The sequence below is a fragment of the Leuciscus leuciscus genome (genome assembly GCF_965113295.1).
Source record: "Leuciscus leuciscus genome assembly, chromosome: 25".
NCBI classification, from domain to species: Eukaryota; Metazoa; Chordata; class Actinopteri; order Cypriniformes; family Leuciscidae; genus Leuciscus; species Leuciscus leuciscus.
In genome coordinates, this window is record NC_138724.1 from 20,315,226 (window position 1) to 20,325,700 (window position 10,475).

Genomic DNA, 10,475 nt, shown 5'->3' on the forward strand with positions numbered 1-10,475 from the left:
GAGATTCTACATGAGTTTTGAATTAGCATCAACAAAAGCAGGCTGGTGGTTTGGACATTTGTAGATTAAAGAGAGCCTGAGTGTGATGGTTTAATCGGAGAGAGCGAGAGAGGCGGCTCTCAACACACCACACATTCTCCCTGTAATTTACAAAACTTCACACTCCAAAAGAGAGAGAAACTCAGTACTAGAGAAACTGTAAAGAAGAAAGAAACTAAATAAATAAATAACCTGTTTTACTGGTCTATCAGGGATGAGTGATGTCAGCTGACTAATCGATTAGTTGTCCAACAACCAACTACTTGGTTAGCGATGTTGACTAGTTTATCTTGATTTTAACAAAGGACAATAACTATACCGATAACTAACTCTTAAGTTTTAATAATTGTTTTACATGTCCACATCACAGATCATGACACGGAAGAACAATATCGGTGAAATGACTTTCAGAAAGAGTTTTTTTCCAGCTGATAACAATAAAAACATTGACAGCGAATCAGAATGCACCCGACTTCAAAGAGCGAATTGTTTAAAGTGGCAGATGACTACAGCACCCACTTGTAAAAAAAACAGAATATTAACCGTTTATGTGGACACTAATATAGTTATCGTTATAGTTATCATACTTGGTGTGAATGGCCATTAGAGTTACAATTTAATTAGAATTCTCAAAAAATATTGCATCTTTTAATTTATCCTCTTAAAATGGCCTTTTGGTCAGTTTTTGCGTTGCACAGTTTTGTTTTTTTTGAACATCCCACCAACAACGTTGCACTTTTAAGATGGTGTGTCAAGTTAAAAATAGTACAACGTACGACACATCTTAATGTGACGGCTCACCCAAAAATGAAAATTCTGTCATCATTTACTCGCCCTCACGTCAATCCAAAACCTATAGGAGTTTTTTGATTGTGAAAAATGCGAGAAAATATGTTGAAAAATGTAAATGGGGACCAAAATTATTTTTTTTCCCAAATATCTTCAATGTTTCGCAGAAGAAAGTCATAAGTGTTTGGAACAACAAAAGGTGGCTGAATTTTTGTGGACTATCCCTTTAAACTAAACGCATGATAACATGCGTTACATTCAAGTTCTGTCAAACCAAAGACATTTGCACAAGCCGTCAGCTTTTGGACGTCAGGAAAAAACCTCTGTGTTTCGTTATGTGTGCACATGTAATGTCCCATAATTCCCGGCTGTGAGTCCACCCGGCGCGTCTGCACAAGCAGAGTGCCAGTCAAAGCCAAGATGTTGTGACTGCAGCAATATGGCAGTGCTTGATGTTGGAGAGCACAGTGCTTGTGCAGGGCCTCGGTGGCAGATGGAAGGCCGAGATTAGTCATGCAACAATGTACTGTGGTCACACTTACAATACACTTCACCCTCCAGGCAGCCTCAGCCGGCCAAACGAGAGGCATGGGTGCGATCCCACACAAACCGGGAGGAACACATCCACCCCGGGCAGCTGTCTCACTCCCTCTGGTCTACACCCGCTGCCAATGGAGACGAGGGTATATAACAGTATACATGTGTACGCTTGTGTGTGTCCATGTCCACGGGGCGAGAACATCACTAAAGCGCCAGCTTGTTGTAATTAAATGTAATGATATGTATATGAGTACAGACAGTATTTGCGTGGGGTCCCATTTGTGTTGTAATGCTAGAAAACTCTATTACATGAGTGTAGATCACAAAATCTGCTTTATTCGATGCAAAACCATCACGCTGAGCTCTTTAAAGTGTTCGCAGGAGCCTCTCGCTCTCACTTCATTACCAAATTAAGCTGTAATCGAAGCGCCCGGCTCTCGTCTGCACATTAGCGGCTCCCTATTGATGAAGCTGGCAGCCGGACCGATGGAAAACAGCTACACTTCCACCCGCCTCCACTTTGCTGCTTTGGATGGTTTAAATGTATTAAAGAAACAGTTTACAGGGAATTACAGTCGTACCTTGAGTTATATGTTTGTAATTGCCCTGTGATTAGTTAAAGGTAATTAACAACTGGACTGTGTATGAACAGTTAGGGGTTTTTTTTTGGGTTTTTTTAAGGGGTCTAGAGAGGAAAAAATAAGGCACATACGGCTCTTTAAAGCTATATATATATATATATATAGCTGTTAATATATGTTATTCTTTATTTCCTGCATTTATATTTTTAATTACACAATATTAGATAAGTGAAACAATTTCTTTTTTATTCAAATGTATTTGTATAGCACTTTGTGTAGAAGAAAAGATAAATGCCATATAACAGTGGTAAGCCAACATAAATAAAAAATTATAAAAAATACATAAAATTATTTTTTTTAAATACATATAATTTATATAGTTATAATTTAGTTTTTTGTTTTATTTCCACTGTTTCACTGTTGTGTCAATAATAATAATAATAATGAATGAATTAAATAAATAAATATTGTCTATATCATGTTTACTACATTGTAAATGGGCCAGTTTACATGAATATATATAGCTGACTCTTATATTTGGGGGTCATTGGCACTAAAAACTCCTGATATATGCACGTCACATAAGCACAACATCAAATATTTGTTAATTATGTCAATTAATGTTCATCTCAGTAACTTGAAGAGTATCAAAAAGACTATAGAGAACAAAAACGATCCAATTACAATAAAAAAAAAAAAAAAAACGTAGTTGTAACGCCACTAGATGCTCCATTCATTTAATCAAAAAGAATGGTTACATTAACCCTCATAAACCGATTCCACTTACATAACAGGAGCTTCATAACGGAGAAGGCTTATTAAGTTATTAAGCGGTTTAAGGGTTTTCATATATCCAGTATCTGTAAGTGATCGCAAAGAGCCTTCCTCCAGTGCATTTCTAGCGGTGACACGAGATGCACGCACAATGCTATTAGTCTCTATATTACTCTGTCATCAGCCAGGAAATTCAATTAAGGATGACCTAAAAATCCCTTCTTTCAGTCTTTCTCTGAGAGAGAGAGAGGCTTTTGCATTTCAATGGCATGTGTTGTATAGCGGCCAGCACATCTTGTACTCTGATTGTCAGAGTAGTATTTGCTTAGATGAAACCGTGTCCTTTTATTTCTGCGAAGGAACCACGCCAGAGAATCCTTCCTCAAAGAAACCCTTGCCTTAGACTCCAAAAAAGCATTATAGGAGGAAGACGTCTTGAAGATGCAAGAAATGTGAAGGGTCCTTAAGAAATGGGCTGTTGATCCTATTCAGAAACATGTGCAAAGAAGCATCTTTAATCAGAAAAAAAATTCACAGCCTTGTAATACATCTTCAGCGCATTGTGCTCTATAACTTGGCATGTACTTCAAATTAATTATTTGTCACGCTGATGACTAAAGCGGGGGTCTTACAAAACATATAAGCCATCCTTGAGATTACATTTTACTCATCTAAATATGTAACCCGCATGTCCAAGGCTTCATTCACCTGAACAGAAATCGCACAGCTTTGCTCGCTCGCTCCCCAGGTTACGACTTTATTCAATGCAGTTTCGGAGGTCATACGAACCTGCTAATATCTAAGAGAAAAAAAATATGTCTGTGAATTGCACTGCATGGACTCCTAAGGGGCGGCGGTATGTAAGCACCGTTGTTATTGCTTTCCCCGCGGCTATGTAATCCTCTCAACCAAGTGCTAATGACCCAAAGTGACGGCTGGACTTCTGGAAAGTTATTGTCCAGTGGGTAGAGAAAGCTGGCGTTACAAGACAATAATGCTAGAAAGGTTTTGCACTCACTTTCATTCAAATAAATCACTAGTTTAGCAACATGGAATCCGATTCAATGAGTCTAGAATCAAATCTGATCCTTTGTTGGTAACAATATTCCTATTCTAACCAGAACCCTAAAATCAATAAGTGGTTGAAAGCAATGACTGATATTAAAATTCTGTACGATACAGAAGAGCTGATTATTATGTTGTGGCTAGTATTCAAATTCTATGCAAAAAAAAAAAAAAACACTCAATAATTTTAAATGTTACATGTGAATTTAGGCATCATTTAACAGTGTTAATAAATGAACTTTGTGAGCATTAGATGACGGTAAAGAGCATTAATTATCTGATATCTACTGATATTGATAAATTACTAAAAAATTATTTTTAAAGTGTTAACCGATAACCGATAAATGGCCGATATTAATATTTTATTTTATAAAATCAATGCTACAAGTGAATTCAGGGATCACAACATGATAATGTACAGTATAAGAAATGGATATTTATTTGGAGATTTACAAAAGATTAATTTTGAACAGTTAAATTATCCATGTTTGAATTTTGAAGTGAGTGTTAGATGACGGCAAAGGTCATTTAAATGCAAAAATGAGCATGCACGATTAAATTTACAATATCAACAGCAATAAATAAATAAAAATCTCAAATAAAGTAGAATAAAATTCTGCCGCTAACCGATATGGTTCCGATATATTGCGCATCCCTAGTGGATCAGATATTACAAACATTTCCTGATAGTTTGTATGCATGATTGTATGTCCCCTCATGTTCCTGAAATATAATTGGTTGGTATAGGAAGGTTGATTCAGGACCTTGTCCTACTTAAATGATTAAATTCAGTGGCTACACTGCCAGAGGCCACGTACAAAGTCCACTTCCTCGAAGACAATCCATGAGTGGACCGGCTTCCTCTCCAGTGTTGTGGGTCAGACATGTTCTATGATCACTCCACAGGCTCTATTCTTCTGAAGCAGGCTATTTTTCGCTGAGTCAGATCCCGCTATTATCCAATGTCTTCCTGGGGTGCCACTCTCCCCACGCCGTCCCACAATGCCTCCTCCAGGAAATGGAAGAGACGACGTGCTCAAATAAGTGTGAGCTCCCGAGAAGCATGACCAGTGTTTGCTCATAACCTTTCCTGACCATCCAGCAGGGGACAAATACATTTACTCCAAAGGGTGCCGTGAACCACGCTCTCGTCCCGATTTACCACAGATACGGTTTCGCACAGAGAACACAGACGCTTCTTATAAACGCAGAAGAAAGTCTTTTCAAAACTCGCAGTACATCTGTAGAAATTGTATCAAAACAGATTTGCTCACCCTTTCTTGGCTAAATCTATCTAGGACACAGCGGTGTCTTTTTTTAATCTACTGTCCCAAAAGGAAAAGGTTTTTGTGCTTTGTTTTTTTGTTAGTTCTGTTCAGGAGCATGTCTTCTTTTTTTAAACACTATCATCAAAAAGCATGTATTTCATAAACAAGGTACTAACTCTACCCTGAAATGCTATTTTAACAGCTGTATCAACTGTAAACTGGAAGGAAAGAAAAACTGTACGACCACCTCTGATTAATACTGTACGGGAGGTGAATAATGCTCTGTTTAACTGGAACTCTGAGCTTTGCGTTTGTGACAGGAACTGACTCATTAAGTGACTGATTTCACTCTGACTCTCCCTAAGCTGTTGTTCTGACGTTTCCACTGAGCTGAAGGAACATTAAAGGAAAAACAGATTTGATAATAATAAAATAACCTACACAAAGAAAAGCTCTTCGGTTTTTACCAAACCACACAAAGCCATGATCTATACACAAACAACAATAACATTATCATGTGAATTCCCCAAACCGTTCTGATGTTCTTTTTTCCTTTTCTCTTTCTTTTACTTTAGGATCTATCTATCCATCTGATATTTTTTCATAAAACTTTTCCAAAATAACTCTATCTGCTTGTCCATCCATCCATTCATCCACTCGATCAATCAATCAATCAATCAATCAATCAATCAATCAATCAATCAATCAATCTATCTATCTATCTATCTATCTATCTATCTATCTAGCAGTCTGTCTGTCTGTCTGTCTGTCTATCTATCTATCTATCATAAAACTTTTTCCAAAATAACTCAATTATCTATCTGCTTGTCCATCCATCCATCCATCCATCTATTGTTCTATATATCATTCTATTATCCTATCTATCTATCTATCTATCTATCTATCTATCTATCTATCTATCTATCTATCTATCTATCTATCTATATACCGTTCTATCTATCGTTCTATATATCTATCTATCTATTGTTCTATATACCATTCTATCTATCTATCTATCTATCTATCTATTGTTCTATATACCGTTCTATCTATCTATTGTTCTATATACCGTTCTATCTATCTATCTATCTATCTATCTATCTATCTATCTATCTATCTATCTATCTATCTATCTATCTATCTATCTATCTATCTATTGTTCTATATACCGTTCTATCTATCTATCTATCTATCTATCTATCTATCTATCTATCTATCTATTGTTCTATATACCGTTCTATCTATCTATCTATCTATCTATCTATCTATCTATCTATCTATCTATTGTTCTATATACCGTTCTATCTATCTATCTATCTATCTATCTATCTATCTATCTATCTATCTATCTATCTATCTCTTTTTTCATAATACTTTTCCAAAATAACTATCTGCTTGTCCATCCATCCATTCATCCATTAATACACTCTGTCTATCTATCAATCTATCAATCTATCTATCTATCAATCAATCAATCTATCTATCTATCTATCTATCTATCTATCTATCTATCTATCTATCTATCTATCTATCTATCTGATCTTTTTTCATAAAACTTTTTCCAAAATAACTCAATTACCTATCTGCTTGTCTATCCATCCATCCATCCATCCATCCATCCATCCTTCCATCTTCTTTTGAGATAAAACTTTTTCAAAATCACTCAATTATCTGTTTGTCTGTCTGTCTGTCTATATCTATATATATCAGGGAAGATAATTTTTTCCCTCTTTATTTCACTCAAGTATCTATCTATTTCTTTCACACTAATTCACTCAAGTATCTCTTTTTCTTCTTTCTGAAATCACTCAAAAACTTTTCCTCAAGCTAAGTCCAGCAACATTTACAAGCTAGCTAAAAGGCCGTCCAGCGCCCAGCCTGGAGCAGACGTGCTGACGTCAGTGGCAGAGTTCCAGTAAGGGTCTCTCTCTCTGGCTGTCCTTGGTCTCGTGGAGCGGTGGGCTGTGTGGAGAGAGCCGTCCTTTTGTGACAACAGAGTTTACCTCAGGGCACGGCGTGGGCCTCCCGCTGCCCCGGGCCACAGAGGACACCCTATTGTTCCTGTGTTCCCTGAACAAAGCCGGCCACCCGTGCCCCTGCTACACACAGTCCCACTGAGCTATTGTTCTGCTGACAAACTCTCAACCCAAATTTCATTACATATGAATTTTCCTTTGTCGCCCCTTCAGGCCCCCCTCTCGCGTTTGCTCCGACAAATCTTTTGGGGTTTCGTATAGCCCCCCCCCTCGCCACCCCTCCAGTTATCATGCAAGACTTGTGATTTTGAGCATGCCAAAAGAAAAAAATGAAACTGCAAGGAACACATGTAACTCATAAAAAGAACATTATATTAGTCCATATGGTCAAATTTAGCATCAATCTACACTGAAAACCATTTCACTATAATAAAATTGCTAATTTCTCCTCTTTTGATAAGCAAAAAAAAAAAAAAAAAAAAAAAATTATCATTCAATGCTAGTCATGCAAGCACCTGTTGCTTAAAAACTTGGCATCTTCACCTCAGATATCTGAACTTATTTCTAAAAACATGACGCAAGAAAACGGCTTAACGCTCAGCAAAAACTTTGGATTATTTTTTACTTTTTCATTTAAAAAAACGAACAAAATTTTTTTTTAATGAAAACCTCAACAACATTTAGGAAATATTTATTATACACATGATAAATTTAGCTCAGTTTTGCTAGCATTTCCCTTATCAAATATTGCAATTATATTAAACCACAACAACAACAACAAAAAAAAATAGTAATTTGTTCCCTAAACTGTATGTAAACCAAAGGTATTAATTACAAGTGCCAAACTATTGTACTTTGGCTACATAAACACAGTCCCTCCTTTACTAAACTTACTCAAACACCCTCTTTGCATAAAAAGACATGTAAAAGAAAGGACAAAATACAACATAATGGTGTTGATAAGCTAAATTACCAAATAACATCGAGGCACACACAAGCCATATGGTGCCTCCACCACTATCGCCTGTTGCTGGCATAACAATGGAGTTGGCTAGATGAGTGGCAGCAACAGTCAAACAAATGGCCGTTCCTCTGAATTAGTCCAGCGCCAGAATGAATACACAGTTTAGCATCTTTCAGCCTACAGGTGCGCTTAAGTGGCGAACCAGATGTCAGCATGGGAGCGGGACTGTTTGTGGAGTAATTCAGCCGCTCCACGAGCCCCTGCTTCAATAACAGCAGGAACAATGAAGGGCCCCTTCCCCCATTTTCCCACAATCCCGTGCTCCCAGAGGAAGCCGTGACTATAGTGAATCAGGCACTTTTTTTTTTTTCCTTTTTTCCAAAACAAAAAAAGAAAATAGCATAATTAACTAATTGATTCACTCCCTCTGAAAGGTTATGTTAGTGCAATGTTAAACTCATAAAAGAAGAGAAGAAAACAAAAATTTCAGATTTCCGTTTCACTTAAGTGGCCATATGTTCCTACACTTCAAAATACTTGTTAGGTTTTGATTAAATTACATTCAAAAATGAATGAAAACTGTCACAGATATTGATTTTTAATACTGATATGAAGTCAAAAAACAGTGTTTAGGAGCTAAGAATGTATTTAAATGTTTTAAAGGGTTTATCTACTCTGTTTACATAAGTTAAATAGACTGGCAAGTCAAAACAACAAGACAATGGCGAAGGGGGTCGATCTCATCTGAGACAACAAACCTCTGTCAGACAGCAGTTCAGGGAGGGGGGGAACAAACAGCAAAAAAGAAAGACATAATACTTCAAATGCACTACAGTATAAGACATGTACTTGATGTACTCCAGTAGCCTATGTCCTACACCTACAGTATGACACATGTACATAATGTTTACAATGAAACACAGTTATTAAACTTTTCACAATGCTTTTCACACACATATTGCACAGAATGAATTAAGTCTTCCAAGTCTGGTCAGTTAGTTTAGCCCTTAAAAGATTTCTCTATATTTTCAATGCATGCTATTTAAATGTTAGACAGTAAAATTGAAAATAGCAATAAAATTGGAAAATAGCAATAAAGCATGTCACTGTTTCTTCAGTCTTTTAGAGGGAAATATGACAAGTGAGATCAACATGACACATGATACCCAAAAAATGCTGTCAGGCAGTTTTTGAGACAGTCTTAGACCAGAGACTAATTTTAGTCTGAGGGCTTTCTAACGTCCAGATTAATTATTAACAGGGGCTGGACCATGGACTTTCTCCCTAATCCTTTATTTATGTACACAAAACTAGCGTTTTTCAGGAAAGCAAACGGGAGCGGGGTGTTAACCGGACCAAATAATCGCCTAAACATCCCCAAGTCACTGAGGTCAAGTTAATAACCAGAAATCAATGACACTGATTCGGTCGTGCCAGAAACATGAATCACAGCGTGAGGTTTACTATTAAAGTAAATATGAACTTACTGTTACAACGAGATCGTGGTCAACTAGTTGGCATAGATAGAAGCAAAAAGTGTTTTCTGAACCTCAACAAATAATGCAAATCTCTGCGGGTGTTTGCACAATCTAAAAAAACATTAAAAAAATATATATATAAAAAACATTAATCGCTTTATTTAACTAGCCTACCCCGTTTGGCACAGTGTCTTTTTTTCCGGTTTTCATCGTGAAAGGCTGCTTATTTTTGCCGTGGCACTTTAAGAACTGGGAATAAAACTATATCCTCTATTCTCTCAGTATTTATCTCCATAATGTACAACCCAAAACAAATAAAGTGTTAGTATAACTAGTAGCAAAAAAATAACAAATAAAAATAATCTACCATTCTTATACTTAAAAGCAATTTGATAGAAAATCTAAATAGCGTTTATAACTTCACACCGCTTTTAACAACTTAGTATAAAGCACAAACGTACCTCAAGTGTTTTAAATGTGTCTGATGCAGAGTAATCGGATCGAGCGCACGCTCTGGTTTATTTCCAGCTGATCACTTTTTTTCTTCTTCTTGTCGGAGCGCGAGAGCGCGACAATTCTGCGTATCTAACAACGATGTGAAGTATGCGCGGAATGAGGGCAAGAATGAAATGAACGCGAAGAACTGAGTTTGCGTTGGGGGCGGGGCCAGAGTGACGTCACTCGCAGAACTCCTCAGCGATGGGAGGGGCTGAGTGTGTGTGACTGAAGTGGTGAGGATTTTTTGATTCATTAGTGACTCGAATCTTTTGAATCCCTTCACTGAAGACTGAAAAGATTCGTTTTTTTCCCATTGAGTAGGCTACAGTGGCCCTTTTGGGACCGGTTGCATAGCCTAAACTGCAAATGGTCTTACAAGGTGGTCATCCAATTTTTTTCTGTAAGACTGTTCATAATATTTTAAAGTCAGTTACATTAAAGATTGGCCTAATTTGATACTTAAAGTAAGACGTATTACTCCTAAATAACTGCTAGTTGGCCAC

General features: G+C 36.9%; 1 protein-coding gene across 2 annotated transcripts in view; it reads right to left on the minus strand.

Moving 5' to 3' along the window:
- Positions 1–10,100, minus strand: part of tead1a (TEA domain family member 1a) — a 37,014-nt gene extending 26,914 nt beyond the window's left edge. The window contains exons 1-2 of one of the 2 annotated variants that reach the window (XM_082159439.1): positions 9,936–10,100; positions 9,484–9,585 (exon numbers count right to left, since the gene is read on the minus strand). The gene's annotated coding sequence lies outside the window, so the exon portion shown is untranslated. The remainder of the gene's footprint in view (positions 1–9,483; positions 9,586–9,935) is intronic. The other variant, XM_082159438.1, reaches the window with a different exon arrangement.
- Between the last annotated feature and the right edge of the window lie 375 nt (positions 10,101–10,475).